Consider the following 16,237-nt stretch of genomic DNA (forward strand, 5'->3'; position numbering starts at 1 on the left):
AGTTAGTAGGTCTTTTATAAAAACAAAAGAATTGTCTCAAGCAAAAGAAGAATGGCTAATTCCAGCTCTACTTCTGGACTATTCTATAATCTTGGGGAAATCATTAAACCTTCATAAATCCATTCATTTGGCATTTACAGTGTCTAGTATGTACCCAGAAAGACAGAGAATGCTTTGGAAGGACAGCAGAGGAAGGGTAAATAATGCTATCCAGGGGATTCAGAGGATATAGCACCTAAGCAGGCTATTGGAGGATGAGTAGGAGTTCACCAGGTTCTAGGGCAGGAAATGAATAAGGTACAGTCCCTGCCCTTGAATAGACTTAAAATGTAATGGGTTTTGGCCATGATAACAGGTTGCTATTGAAGGGCAGAGAAAGGGACTTCCAACAGCCAGAAGAAGGAGGCCTCACAGAGGAAGTACGCTTGAGCTGAATTGGGAAGAATGAGTAACCAAACCATAGGGAGGAAAATTTTCAGTGCAAAGAACAACAGTTGGTAAGGTCCAGAGGAGATCAGAGACAACACAATGTATTAGAGGAACTGCAGATAACTTGATGTGACTATAGCAAAGAGGAGTGATGAGAAAAATATAAGATCAGTAGAGACCAAATGAAGAATGGTCCTTAAGTCTTTTTTTTTTTATGGTTTAGACCCTTCCTGTCTAGATGAACAGGTTTTAAGCAGTGGGATGGCAAGATTAGCTTTGAATTTCAGAACTACTGTTTGGATGAGAATGTAGTAGATGTCTCAGGTTGAAGACTGGGGCATATTTCCCCCATGGAGTGGGATGTTCCCGGTAGCATCATGGTAATAATTCTGAAGAGAGACAACACTGAGAAAATGAACCAGGGGAGAAGAAGCACAGGCAGTATGAGAATAGAAAGACAGAAGAGAGATTTCAAGAAGGGACTCTCTTTTAGACATTGGCCAAAGATGGCAGGGATGGTAGGCCTGGTGGGATTAACATATTTCATGACCCTAAATGGAAATCTGGGTAGAAATATATTTCTATCTCACGAGGCCTAGACAAGTTTGGCAGGCCTTTTTTTTTCCAGTCTTTAGGGGTTTTCCAGCTTTACTGAGGTATAATTGACAAACAAAACTTATTTATTTAAGGTATACAAGGTGATAGTTTGATATTTGTATACACTGTGAAATGATTACCACAATCAAGTTAACTCACACATCCATCATCACACATATTTACTTTTTTTTTTAATATGGTGAGAACACTTACCTACTGTTTTCACAAATTTCAAGTATACATTATTATGTGAATTGTCAAGTATACAGTATTACTAACTATAGTCACCATGTTGTACATTACATCCACAGTAGTCTTTAGTTTTTGTTTGGGATTCCAAACAGAACTGTGCCTCAGTTTCTTTTTTTTTAAATGAGCATAAACAACTAGCTTAGAATGGTGATAAAAAAACAGGGTACTAGTAGACTTATTGGGGGGATCACTTCATAAATTATATAAATGTCTAACCACTATACTGTACACCTAAAATAACATAATATTGAATGTCAACTATAATTGAAAAAATAATAGTCACAGGGATGTAAAGTACAGCATAGGAAATATAGTCAATAATATTTTATTAACTATGCACAATGTCATATGGGTTATAGACTTGTTGGGGTTTCACTTTATGAGGTATGTAAATGTCTAATCACTAAGTTGTTTTGTATACCTGAACCAATAACAAACTGATGAAGTTGGTGTGCTGATAACAAATATGATTATGTTGGAGACTTCTTGTATAAGCCATCATTGGATCACCGGTAATAATCATATTCCTAAGAGAATAATAGGAGCACACTATTCTGGTTTGGGCCAATAGAACAGCACTTTCGAGTTTTATAGAAAATTCATCTAAATTTTTACACAGACTCTACAAACAAACAAAAATTCTACAAATACTGAATATCTGCAAATGGACTGCAAATATGTAAATTTTGCATAAGTCAATATACAAAGAAGAGATAATCCAGTGACACGTTGGATATCTCAGTCAAGATTAAACTAGGAATATCTAGTGAGAAGCAAAACAAATGTGTATCTAAGCATCTTATCTCTGAGAGTTATAAACTACATAGCAAGTAGCAAAAAGCTGAAGGAAACGTCAATTTACATGTAGTAGAAAAAAAAAATCTCTCTAGCTAAATCAGTTCCTCTCAGTATAGATAACAAGATTAAAACAATAAACACAAATATAGTAGCAGTAGTTCTAACATGTTTACTTGGCATTATGACATTAATATGGAGACCATCAGCATGGGAGTAAAGTGCAACTGGGCAGGTAACAGCCAGCTCATGTGTCCTGCTCTCCATTTAACCATTTCATAATGCATGTCCAGATTGGTATTACTCCAGCAGTATGAACAAAACCATACAGCAAGCCTCAAATTATGGAGGTGAATGGTACCACTGTGGCCACATATCATTCAGCCTTGTCGCAAAGGGTATTCAACGATGTCACATTTGTTGCTCTCTTATAAATGTGTTGGGTATCACATAGGATACAGAGAGAAACACAATGTGGCTTCGTTAGCAGATTTATATACTTTTTTACAAGGAGCATTATGTTCAGTTCAAGCAACTCTTATGTGCTGACTGTAGCCCCAGAAGGCTTTGCCAATATTTGCAAAGATGCAAATATTCAGTTTGGACTGAATATTCTCAGCCTAGCACTGCTGCTAATGAGCTTCATGACAATGAATATATCTTTTCGTCCCTCTGAATCTATTTCCTCACATAAAAAAGGTAACTACAACAATAAGAGGCTGTGAGGACCCCTCAAGTGATCCATTTGTGGGAAATGCTTTGGAATAATTGAAGATATTCTACCAATAGAAGATGTTTACAATTACTGCCACAGATTTCACAAGCCATAAACAAAATTGCCACCATTCATTGAGATATTATTATGTCCCTGGCACTCTCCTAAAAGTTACTCATGTACAAGTTAATATAAGTTGTGTAACCATTGGGGTGTTATTATTTCCATTTTACAGATGAAACTGATGTTCAGAGACATCAGGTCACTTACCAAGGTCATAGAGCTCCTAGTAAGTGGAAGAGTTAAGACTATACAATCCCATGTGTTTGTGACTTCAAAGTTAATCCTCTTATGATTCCTTAATCATACAACAGTTCCATATGATGAGTTCTCAGTTACTTGCAGCTTTTGCATGGACACAAATGTTCTCAGGGCTTCAGAGTAAGTGGACTGTGCCTCCAGTGTGGTGTTTGGGACCAAAGCCTGGAAATAAGCATAACTTCTATCCATAAAGCAGATGTTTCAGCATTAGAATGAAGGGCAGATGAGTGTGGTTAGAGACCAGACCTCTTCCTCCACCAGCATTAGAAGTCTATTCTATTTCCCTCTCCCAAGTTTCTGTGCCAACAAATGAAAATAACAGTGAGGCCTTCACTATTTCAAGGGGAAAGTTGGAGTACTAGAGGGGACATTTAAATTAACAAGAAACATTGCAGCAATGGCCTGATAAACATGTACTAAAATGACACAGGAAATGAAAAGAACTCCACTGGTTAATTCTGTTTTTCACTCATCTTCTTAAGTAGGAATGAGCACTGATTCCTAGCTTACAGTTAAACAGAAATAAAGACTTAAAGGAAAGCAGGCAACAAGTGCAAAGAACTATACTGTCTCTCTATTATCCTAAGGTCCTGTCCCTCTGAAGGCACCTACCTCAAAGGGCCATGGTAAAGATAATAATAAGACCTATCATTTATTGAGCACTTACTATAGGCCAGACATTGTGCTAAATGCTTGTCTATATTATCTCATTTCATCCTCATAACTCAGTGAGGCTGATGGTATTAGTGTCACTCCCATTTTAAAGATGAGGAAACTGAGGCTTTAGGGGGAAAAGTAATTGACTCAAACAAGGTTAGAGTTAAGAAGTGGGATTCAAATGCTGGTCTACTGACTCCAGAAGTGATGCTCTTAATGCCTCTATCATAATGAATGAATGGATTATTAAATGTTTTGAAAAGTATAAAATATATAAATGCAAAGGGATGGTTCTCTTCACTTAGATCTTCTCACTGTATTCAAGTGAATTTAAGCAGGCACATTTTTCCCTTCCTAAAATTCAGCCAGTCTTGTAAATTATTTAAATTAGTTTTGGTGAGTCTTGGCATGTCAACAGGAACTGTCAAATGTAAATTTGTGAGGCTATTTTTCTAAAGCCATCTCTTGGTGGAGGTGGTACAAAATTTCCATCAAGGTCTGTAGCTCACTTTTAGGTCTCTACCTTAGGCCCAGTGACAAAGAGCTCTTTTACACAATCTTCTGGAAAGATGGCACAGCCCTGTGCTGAGCAAGATGTCTACGAGGAGGTTTACTTTGGGAAGTGACTTCCCTATATCCTGACTGCTGCTGTTTTCAGCCACTCCTGGGCCCTCAAGGCCTTTGGAGCCTGAAGACCACTGGATTACATGAAAAAATTTCCTTTAATCTCAAGCCTTAAGAGTGTTGCCTTGTTCTACTGTTTCATGGTGACTTCACCTTTCCCACTCAAATGAAAGTAACACAAGGGCAGAGTATGTTTCTTTCACCCATTTGAATCTCTCTCTGGGCCTAGCACTGTGTGGGGCCCACTGAAGATCCTCCATCTAAACTGGTAATACCATCGGAATTCTGGGATTGAGGAAGAGGCACTGGATCTGTCCTGACATGTTGCTATCCACATACCACTTTCAGTTTCTTAACTGAATTTCACAAGTAGCTGCTCTGGGCCTGACACTGTGATAGGCACTGGAAATCCTAAATAAGTAAGACAATGTGGTCTCTGCTTTCAAAGAACTTCTCAATCTAATGCAGGCATTAGGGGAGTGGGTGGTATTCCAGAATATAGGCTCTTCCATATGGTGTACCAGAATCCATATCAAATAGTAGCTTGGTCATATTTTACACTCATTTTCACTCCAGAGAGTCTTCAGCAGGGGAAGCCATGAGCTAAGGAAGTTGCTACAAGGTGCTCTCATATTTCTAAATCCCTGGTAGGGAACGGAGGTGGCACATGGCTCTGGCACCAGGCTCCTGGTCTAGTGGTTCACTCCTGGATTTTGTGCTTTTTTCTATCCCCTTAAAGGGAAATCTACAGTCTGTCTGGAGTTCAAGGAGTTTTATTTAGCTTGCCTTTACCCATATGTACTGAGAAATTTGCTCTGTTATTTTGTTAGGAACAGCTGTTGAAATTCCAGTGGGGTCTTTGGATGCACATGCACACTCACAACAGAATGTATTTTATCATCTTGCTAACTCATTAACCCTTTCTTTCTCGTTCTTGAATATCATGTTCCTGGGTTAACATGTAAAAGTAGACCTGGCTAGATTAGAGATGCCTGCGTAGAGTAGTAGTGCCCTTTCCATGTGTCTGATCCACAGGCAATTCTAGATCATAAACATAAAATTGGAGACACACTTTTGCATAGGAAACAGTTAAGTGTGCACAAAGAAATACATTCTTCATCTCCCCACCTTTTGGAAGAGAGATGAGGTAGCAAGTTTAATCATAGACTTCCAGAAAAACAAACAAACAAAAAAACAAAACAAAAACAAACGAATATTGAAATCCCAATTTCTTTTGGATAGAACTGGCTAATGTTCTGCCTATGAGAGATGATTTCTGTTAAAGGAAACTGGTGAAAGGATACAAAACTTGCTTTGTGCAATTGAACTGTCTCTTTTTTAATCCTCGACATAAATCCCACTCCTTTGTGCTCTGGAAAGATCTAGTCCCTGGCTGAGACCAACACTCTTCCTTTGGCCACAGGTTGCTGGAAAACCTTTAAGCAGGGGTGAGGAGAGTACTAGTGGCAAGTAGGAAAAAAGAGTGACAACTGTGATTATGAACTATTACCTGTAATCAGGTGTGCTATAGTGTGTGCACATTAGTGAAAAGGTGTGTGAATGTGGCAATATCAGTGTGGAGCAGGTATAAGAGTTTGGGAAAGTATATCTGGGTGTGTACATGAAAGTGTAGATCACTATAAGCATGTGTAAATAAATGAGAGTAGAAGTGGGTCAATGGGACCATCTCAGTAAGGGAGTGTTGGTTACTGTCAATCTGAGTACATGTCAGTGGCAATGTGTCCATGTGAGAGTCCGGGTAAGAATACATGGCAGTTCAGAATGTGTCAAGTGAGAGTCAGTGGTTTATGCATCAGTGACTCCGTGGGCATGTGGGTCAGTCTGAGCAAGTGTATCAATGTAAAGGAGGATGTGACAGGGTGAATGTGAGTCTAAGTGAAGATCAGTCTATGTGGTCATACATGGAATCAGTCACTGCCTCTGTGTGAGTACTTTTACGTGTTTTTGTGAATTGACTGTGATAGTGAGAATTGTGTGGGTCAGTGTGGGGTATGCCAGTGTAAATGCAGTCAGTGACTATGCATGTCACTATATGTAGATTGGTGTGAATGTGTGTAGCAAAGTGAGTGAGGGGTATCAGTATGAGAGTGAGAATGTGTAAGAATGTGAGTGTGTGGCAAGTGTGATCGTGCCAGTGTGAATATGTGTGATATACAAATGGGAGTTGGTGCATGAGAGGGTGTACATGGGAACGGATATGAGTGTCAGGGAGTAGGAGTGTATGTCCATGGGAATGTGTAGGAGTTATGATTTTGATTGTGTGGTTGTGGATGTGAGAATACATGAAAATGTGAGAATGTAAGTATGTAAGCCTCTGTGCAGTGTGACTGTGTTAATATAAATTTGTGTGAGTATTGAATGTGAGTGAGCAAATATATGTGTCAGTGCGTGTCAATGTGACTGTACCTGTGTGTGATTGTGTATGAGTCTGAGAGGAGGGTGACATGTGCCAGTGAAAATTGATACATTTATGAAAATGAGTGTATTTGATTATTTGATTTTGTATGCCCGTGAGTTTGGTGAACAGTGCAACTATGTCTCAGTGTGAGGGTGAATGTATATGAGTGTTTGAGTGTATATCAAAGTAAGTGAGTTTCCATATGTAAGTGTGACTATATGTGAATGTGACAGAGTACGGATATTGTGTCAGTGCTGAGTATACAAAAGCTTGTAATTTTGAGTGCAAGAATGTAAGAAAGTATAAAAGTTTAAATGGGTGGGATTGTGTTTATGGTGTCATCATGTACAAATGTGAGCATCTGAGCATGCATGCATATGTGCGTGTGCCTGTGATGAGTTAGAAGTTGTGTAAATATGTGAATGTGAAGAGGAAAAAGTAATAGTATAAATGTGTTGTGAATGAAACTGAGTGTGTGTATGACAGAAACAAGCAGAGGAAAGTCAATATGTATTTGTGTGTACAGTGTGTGTAATTGTGTAGGAATGTGAGGGTTACAGATGATTCTATCATCTGTGTGGATGTGAGAGTGAAAGTGTGACTGGGAGTGTGTGAGAATATAAGAAAGCATACAGGTATAAGTGGGGTGAGAATGTGAGAGTAGGGTGTGTGGCAAGTGTAAGTTTGTGTATAAAAACGTGAGTATATAAATGTATGTGTCAGTATGAATGTGACTGTATGTAGTGGGTTTGTAAATATGATTGTGTGAGAGGGTAAGGGGTAAAAGTGATTATCTCTACAAATGTGTCCAGTCTGAAAAGTGAGTGTGAATCAAAGAAGTAAACATGATTGCATGAATGCACAAGAGTACGTAAATGTGATTGTGAGAGCGTGTGTATGAGCACTGAAGGGTACCAAAATAATTTGGGCTGATGAGAAACTTTCAAGGAAGGGTCTTTCCTCCCAAAGTTGCATGTGTCCAGTTACTTTGCCCCTCTCAACTTCTATCTCCTCATGAGTAAAACAGGGATAATAATACCTACCATGAGCTAGTATCATTTTTATAATCAGAAACAAATACATTAACTATTAGAAAAACATACCTACCTTGCAGAGTTACTGTAGGATTAAATGGTCTCATGCAAGTAAAATGCCTAGTATAGTGCTAGCAACAGTAGACACTCGATAAATACAAGTTATTGTAGCTGTCATAGAACACCCAGGAGTGACCCACGGGCTTGCTTCTTATTTTAGCCAGTTCTTGTTACCTTCTGCCACTCAAGGTCTATAGAGGATCCCCTACCAGGGCATCTCTAGAAAGTTGGATGCATTGGTATCGGCAAGGCTGTAATTTCATACCTTCAATTTCACGGCCAAAACTCTGGAGCTTCCCCTTCGTGAGAAGGCATCACATAAACAGCTGCCGCTGAAGTGCAGTTTTCTTTTGTCCTATGGGCCCAGGACAGGCTCAGCATGAAAGAGAATTGCACTGCATATTCCTTGTTTAGTTTTTGTTTTTCTTCTTGGGTGTTTTTAAGAATTTTGGTTGTTTGTTTTTTACTTGGGCAATATGAGAGATATTTAAGTAACTGACAAAGAAACAGATAGAAGACAGGATAGAGAGATGGAGGGACAGCCAAATACAAACAGGTGATTGGACTGCAGTGTATGGCAACAAAAGGCCAGATAGAGAAGCTGATAGAGGAAGCTATAATGGTTGCCTGAGAAGCAAAGAGAACAGGGAGATGAGCAGAAAAGCAGGCCAAGAACCCTGCAAGAAGTAGAGAGGAAGAGAGAAAGGCCCAAACTGAAAGCTGCTGGGGAATGTCAGGCACTTGTGAGAGAGACTAGAGGCCTATGAGATCAGGTCCCCACCCTGAAGAGCTTACAGTCTAGTTTACCTGCCAAGATGAATGATGCAGGAACCATGCAAGAACTATTTCAGGCAACATAGAAGCAAGAACTACTCAACAAACTACAAACTCAAGTGTTGTTTGAGAGCTGGAGGAGTAAGTGATCACTGGTTGGGTGGGAAGGTAGAGGGAAAGTTCTAGAACGTTTAAGTTAAGCTGGGATGGATTGGGTTGGGGTTACACTTTGAATAGGCAGGTAAACTTAAGGTTATGATGCAGTAGAAATTATAGGAACTGATTGGTGAATATGTGGCATGTGGCTGAAATTCCACTTTGATAACCAAAAGCACGGGGAAAGGAAAGGACAGCTTGATGAGAAGCATGTCTGTGTTATATTGAAACTCTTAGATGGAGCTTAACATTAGCAAAGGACTTGGCAGTGACTGTTAGGTTGTTTCTCCTACTCTCCCTAGGATGTAGGTCAAGGCTGTCATTCCCATATTAGACATGGGAGAACCAAGAGACCCTGTACTGGGGTCAATCCCCCATAAAGAAAGGGCCATGCCCTGAGGTCTGCCTCGTGATGCCCAGGCAGGACCTTTAATATTGGGAGCTGTGGTGGAAAGGAGGCATTTTCCTGAACTTGGAGATCCCTAACTCCCTGCCCTGGAATCCAATACTCACCTCACACCACCACTGCTGCAGGACCTCAGCTCAGGTGGGTGCTGCCCATGAGAAGGTGCTGGGCTGCCTTTAGTTCCAATGGACTCAGTGCTGGGCACACCAGCTGCCACAAGATGCAAGGACTCAGCTGCTCTTTCTTGGGGGAAACCTGCCAAGAGAAGTATCGTGGGGGAGCGGGAACCTCTTTGCCCACCTGCTACTACTCCCTCACCCAACCCCACAGATATTACACATGCACTACAGTGAATTTCAGGAAATCCCTTCAAAAGTTAGAGAATCAGAGAAATGTGAAAAAAAGCATTGTTATGTAGGAGTCCAGAAAGGGCACTGAACTGGGAGATTCAAGTTAAGAAATGTTGTCACTTCATTCTGGATCTGTTTGCTATCCAGTGGAAAAGACCTGTCCTAGTCACCTTTGACAAGTGTTGGGAGGACTAAATCAAATATGACAGGCATAAAATATTTGCATTTCTACCAGAGGTGTTATAGCTTAGTGCACAATAGAAAAATGAAAGATGATGGCAAATGCAGGTGGACTCTTAGGATAACTGAACTTCCTGAAGACCTGGCATTGCTGTTCAGTTTATTTCATCCCTCAACTCTAAGTGTCCCTCTCCATTTCCATTTGCCTTCTCAACAACCTCCTTCTCCAGGGCAGGAAGCACTCTGAAGTCCCTATATCATCTCACAGCTGCTGAGGGCCTCAGCCTCTGGATCAAACTGCAACTTCCCTCTGCCTTTCCCCAATCTCCACCACAGGAATATCTTTCACAATCTTCCCCAGATTTCTTTATCTTCCCCACAGAGGTTTGTCCATGCCCAGCCCTGAAGAAGACGGGCTCTCCTTAACCCCTCCTTTTCCTGTCTTTCCCCACAATCACTTATGCCTCTCAAAGAGGAGACCAAACTTCCCCTGACAGCACCCCAAGCTCTGCAATCCTTCCTACCCTCTCCCCCTTTCCCTCCATGGTGTTTGTCCTCAAAGAAAAGCAGCACCTATATGTAACTCGCAATAAAGCTGGATCGCAGTAAAGCTAGCACAAATGCTTTTAGAGAACATCAGAAGACACAGGGTCCTAATCCAAAGTCAGGGATGGGTGGATGGATATCTAAATGTGGAGAGAGCAAAATTAAAGCCCCAGGAAGCCAAGAAAAGCCCCATGATTTCCAATTTCCCCTTCTTGAATAAAAACAAAACAAATCAAACAAACAAAAAACAAGCCATACCCCAGGACTGCCACTCACTCCTTGCAAGACTCCAGAGTACACTGTACACTGTACCCTAGTGGCCCTGGCATTCCCGGAGTGCTTCCTACATGCACACTCCAAGCTGCCTTTCCAAATCCCACCCACTGTTCAGCTGAGTGGTGCCCGCAGGCTCCCCCAATGCATGAACTCATTCTAAAAGGGAAGAGGGTAGGTGTAGAGGAGTGAGGGCTGTCAAAGCTCTAGAGAGGGGCAAGGCTCAAAGAGGGCTCAAGAAGAATGGCTGCAAACCACACCCCCTGCCCATCCCCAGGGCTGAGGGCTGGTCCCAGGGAGACAGCATACACCCATGGTGGTGGGGAATAATACTAAAAGATCTGGGGGTTGGAGGCTGGGAGAAATGCACCAACCTGTACTAACCAAGTACCTCTGTTCCTGGGCAAGATCCGGAGCTTTCCTTCGGCTTGTCTCCACTTCCCTTCATCGCTTATTAACTCCATGCAGCCTGTCTCAAAACCACCAGTTGCACAGCAGGAGTCAGTGCAGATGCCACTGGCAGGACACGGTGCTCCACCTGGTGGCCACACTCCTGTTGGCCTGGGGGGGTGTCCCGTGAGTGAGAACATGCAGGGTCAAGTATATCTGTGTTGCTCCCTGTAGCATGTTGTATTGTGTGCCTTATGTGCCTGTACTATGTTGTGTGTGTGCCATATCATATCTATACTATGTTGTGTATATATCAAGTCTGTATCATGTGTGCTGAGTTGTGTTTATATCATTTTGTGTGTATTGTGTCAGTACTGTATTGTGTATGTGCTGTGGGTCTGCACTGTGTTGTATGTTTATTGCATCTCTTCCATGCTGTGTGTGTACCATGTGGCTAATCCATACGTCTATGTATGTCTATATCATGTTGTGTTGTCTATATTGCCTTGTGTGTGCACCTGTGGACCATCCTCCTCCTGCAGTGTGGGGTAGGCATTAGCCCACCCATCTTGTGTCTATTAGCACGCCAGTCTTGCTGCATTTCAGCCTCCTGCCAGCATCTCTATATGGGGACTAGGGCTGCCACCTTGTTAGGGGTGGGTGAAGGAAGCTGCAGATAACCAGTCTCTCTACCACAGAGCCCTCTCATGGCAGGTACCTGGCCCAGCACCGAAGATATCTTGGAAATGAATTCTGGAGCCCTTTTCGGGCCTAAAGGCAGAAAATGGGCACTGTGTGGGCATGGTTCCCTCTCTCAATTCCCAGCCCCATACATATATGAGAAGGGCCTAAGGAAGCCACAGCTGCCTTGAGTCTTTCCTTCAGGCCAGCTGGAAGGACTGGAGCACTTCTCTACAGTGAGTAAGAGCTGCACAAGGGTTTAGCTTTGGCACCAGAGCTGGGATGAGGTGCATGGGGAGTTCTGCCAAAGTTGTGTCCACTGAAGTCACTAGACAGCGCGATTGTGCTGACTGTTAGGGGTAGGTCTCTTGAGGATTGCAGAATTCCAAAAAGTCCACCTGGCTCAGAGACAGATGGGGGAGAAAGATAGATGTGAAAGGATCCAAACCCCAAACCAAGCCCCATTCCTTCACCCTTACTCCAAACCTTTCTAAGACTCATTTAGGGAGTCAGGGCCAGTAGCGAATCTCTGCCTCTCCCCTACTCTCCAACCACCTAAGATCTGTATAAGATCCCCATAGAGCTTTTCGTGGGCTTGGTTATAAGGTCCTTAGCAGATTCTCCACTTGGGCTTCTCTTTTCTTTACTGTTCCTCATTCACATGAAATAAAAATAAAGTCGTACTGCTGAAAGAGATGAAATCTGTGTAGGGGTTATGGGTTTGTTTCATACTGTTTTCCCCAAAATTGGACAGCATACCAAAAGGAGTGCGATTTAGAAGGAGTAAATTTGGGGAAGAGAGCTGTCCTTTAGTGGACCTGTCTTTACTACTAAGACCAAATGGATCCACATCCTAACATTTCATGACCACCTTAGAAACCACCTCCTCCAACCCCTTTGTTTGTAAGACAAGCAAACTGAGGCCCAGAAAAGGGTAGAAACACTCAGACTAGAATGCCTAACTTCCGATTCCCAGAATTCATTCCACAACAGATTCTGGTCCTCTAGTTCCTAAAACACTTCCTTCTCCAAATCTAGCCCCCTCCCACCTCATAGCAAAACCCTGAACTCCACCTCCACTTTGTGGCATTCCAGACCATCCTATTTCATCTCAGTCATAAGTCTCCCAGCCCTCTCTGTGGCCACGCCTTTGGAATGGTTTCCATTCCCCACCAGTAAATTGTTCATCTCTTTCCAGTCTTCAATGTTCACCTCCCCCCCCATTTTGCTTCCCACCCACACACCTAGCTGTAGCTATGCCTTTTTGCCCCTCATCACATCCCCTGAGTGCAGCACAGATTGCCTTAACCTGCATATAATTGACCGAATATGTAAATCAGACAAGGATCCATCGCATTGATTAACATTTCCAATTAAACTCCGGATTAGGCTTAGTGACTCAGTAATCACTGAGTAATCACCACATGTGGAAATTCAAATACCTTCTAAAGTCGGAGAGTACGATAGGAAGCCACACATTTCTGCGGGGAAATGGAAACAAACTGCCAGACCTGGGGGTTCACGTGGTTCTTTGGTACCCTGTCGTGCAGGGCGGCCTACGGGATCTCTAGTCCCGTTCCCCACATAAGAACGCAGGATACAGTGAGGCCAAAAAGGAACACCCACGGAACCATAGATAGGGGAGTCATACAACTATAGTCTTGCTGACGGCTGGGTTGGAGAAACAGGAAACAGGAGCCACAGGATCCGCAACCCTCACTGCGCCGCTTGCAGGCTCAGCCACCATCTTCTTTCTAGCCCCCATTTTCTGCTAGCGTAGCCATGGCAGTTATATTAGTGGCCAATGGCTCACTGGTTACAGCTGATGGGCAACTAGCCACAGCTGATGGCCATCCAATCACAGTTGATGGCCATTTACTACGTGAGCCAGCACCTTTCCATGTCAGGCTGAGAGCCTGGAACCTGCACTCCTGGCTCTGTCCCCACATACCCCTATATTAGATTTTATGTCTGGCTATTACTGGATTCATTACTGGCTTCAAACCTGAAATGGAGGACTCCAGCCTGCGCTCCACTGCGTGCCCTTTCCTGCCCCCTGCTGGAGAAGCCGCATAGTGCAGAGTTGGCAGGTGTGTCCACCCCAGGCCCTGCAGATGAAACCACCTAGCCTCTGGCAGGTGGAGAGGTTGGGGGAAAACAGGACAGCTGAAGCTTAAGCTGCAGTTACCTTCTAGGGTAGTTGTTTCTGCTATCCCTCATCCCTTACACTGTCCCATGGGCCCCTGCCTGGGAATGAGGGCTTTAAAATTATTTTTTTTTTGAGCACCCCATGCCTCAAGGACCTCAGACCTGACCCTGGCCCACCCCATCTAAAAGCAATCAACCTACGTGTCTAGGACAGATTCAAAGCTCTCCCAGTCCCCTTCGGAGCACTGGACCCTCACTCCCTTCTCCTTACCCAGGAAGAAGGAGCTGGTTGTTGAGGCTGGCATTCATGGAGTTTCTTCTCCTTTCCTTGACCAAAAGATATTGGCTCTCAAAGGTGGGTTACAAGGGCGAGAATCCTATTGATTCCCTAAAATTCAAGAATTTGTCACCTAAAGTCTGGGCTGAACCACAGGTGTCACAAACATCAAATTCCCCATCTCACCGGGGAAATCAGGGCCTTGGGTTCCTGGTAAGACAGTTTTTTCTTCTATCACTTTGTTCCTACCTACTCCATCTGATCTTACCTACTCTGATTTCTAGATCTGATCCCCCCCCCACCATGGCTACTCTGTTCGACATTATAGTAGCTTAGTCTCTGACCTCATAATAGCAGAGTCTCTGGGGAGGCAGCAACTGCCCATCCTCACAGTTATTCCTCATGTCCCTCACCTGCCATGTCCACTGCTCTTGCCCCAAAGACCTCAGCAAGCTTGTTTTCTGTATACTGGGGGTGCCAAAACAATGTATACAAGTAGACACTTTGGTCAGCGTTGCTCAAGCAGTAATTTGCCCTAATCAGAAGTGTCTGGATCCTGATGGTAACCACTTTGAGCACCTCTTGTAATTGCAGAAGTGAAACGTGACGTGTATTCATCTTTTGTTATTGGTATATATTGAGTATTACAATTTTAATAGTTTTTTTCCCTTTCTTAAAATGTGTATACATTTTTGTGGCACCTCTGCATACCATTTCCACCTCCAACCCAAAACTCTGCAACCGGCAGGAATGGTCAGCTACTTGGAATATCCTTTAAGGTGTCATGGCCCCTTGCCTGCACCTCTATCACAGCTGAACCTCCTTTTTCTGTTAGGTCTCTCCTAATGGGCCCACTTGCTGGCTTGGAGGGTCCGTTCCTTAACCCTCAAGGTCCCTCTGTCCTTGAGCTTCTCAGCTATGAGCTTTACATCAGCATACGTCCCAGTCTCTCCTCATTTTGCCACTTTCATGAGGAAGTGGGCTATGACATTTGTATCCAGAAACAGAGGCTTACATGGCTGTCTTTCCAAACCCTTGCCTATTAATCATCCATTACCATATTAAGCCCCTTTTCCCCAAAGATGCTCCTGATTATGTGCCTCAAGTATCAAAATACAGACGTGCCCAATTATAATTTTTCAAATGGCACAGTGAAAAACCACACTGACCTTTATACCTTGGTCATCTCAGAACAGGACCACACTGTTGTCACCAGTAGGAATAGACCTCCTTCTGTTCCAACACCTCAGACAGCCATACAGTTGGCCTGGATTTGAATCTGAAACACCATGGGGGGAGCAAGACTACCATGGCTAAAGGCTTCGCTGTTTAAAGCCATTTAAAAAAATAGCGCTGCAACCGCCCCTTTCATACTTCCCGAAGCAAAGCCACTCACCCTTCTCTCCTTCCCTACTACAGACCACAGTCCAGAACCCTCAAGTCCAGAGTCTGGCCTGGATTCTGAAAGGTGGGACCAAACCAAACCAAACAACAAACAAACAATTGGGGCCTCTGGCTCCCTGCCTGTGGGCATCACCCTCCAGCCGCTCCCCAACCCCATCCCATCCCTCAACCATCACCTAAGGAAGGAAAATCTGCAATAGCAAGAACCTAAAGTGTTCAATCTCTTCCAAAGTGCGGCTGTAATCTCGCCAGAACCAATTCACAAACTGAGGGCAATAACCCCTAGGAGCTGAGGGGGACAAGTAAGGGGGGCAGTGGACTTAATGACCCCCTCCCCAGACAAAGACAGAAGCCAACTGAGGGACTCCAGGCTTTCTAGGGACATCATTGCATCATTCCAAATGCCACTGAAGAAAAGAGCCCTCCTGACATTACCCTCCCTCCACCAAAAAAGGGGAAGGGGTAAAGAAAAATAAAAGAAAGGAGGGAAACCACCCCTGTAAGAAAATCGTCACTTTTTCTGTTTGCTCAGGTGGGGCTCTTCCCTCTCCCCTGGAATTGCCAGAGCTGCCGCCACCACTCCTCCCCCTGGTGGGGGGGGTGGTACTGTCCTTGCTACAGTGGCTGGGGGAAGGGGCGGGTAGATGGCAAAGGATTTACAGGCTGACGTAGCTTTAGGGGCGGATTTTGCCTCTAGTGGCCCAGGCCCCAGTAAGCAAATCTAGGGTTTGACCCAGCGAAGGGGCCCA

At 43.4% G+C, this 16,237-nt stretch overlaps 1 protein-coding gene across 9 annotated transcripts in view; it reads right to left on the reverse strand.

Moving 5' to 3' along the window:
* The window catches only part of PAK3 (p21 (RAC1) activated kinase 3), a 530,673-nt gene that overhangs the window by 164,556 nt on the left and 349,880 nt on the right, over window positions 1-16,237 (reverse strand). Inside the window, exons 2-3 of one of the 9 annotated variants that reach the window (XM_081044035.1) lie at window positions 10,973-12,057; window positions 9,347-9,494 (exon numbers count right to left, since the gene is read on the reverse strand). The exons of 7 other annotated variants lie outside the window; for them this stretch is intronic. The gene's annotated coding sequence lies outside the window, so the exon portion shown is untranslated. Of the gene's footprint in view, window positions 1-9,346; window positions 9,495-10,972; window positions 12,058-15,253; window positions 15,309-16,237 lie in introns of those variants that run through there. One more of the 9 variants, XM_081044037.1, reaches the window with a different exon arrangement.

Source organism: Rhinolophus hipposideros, assembly GCF_964194185.1.
Source record: "Rhinolophus hipposideros genome assembly, chromosome: X".
Lineage (NCBI taxonomy): Eukaryota > Metazoa > Chordata > Mammalia > Chiroptera > Rhinolophidae > Rhinolophus > Rhinolophus hipposideros.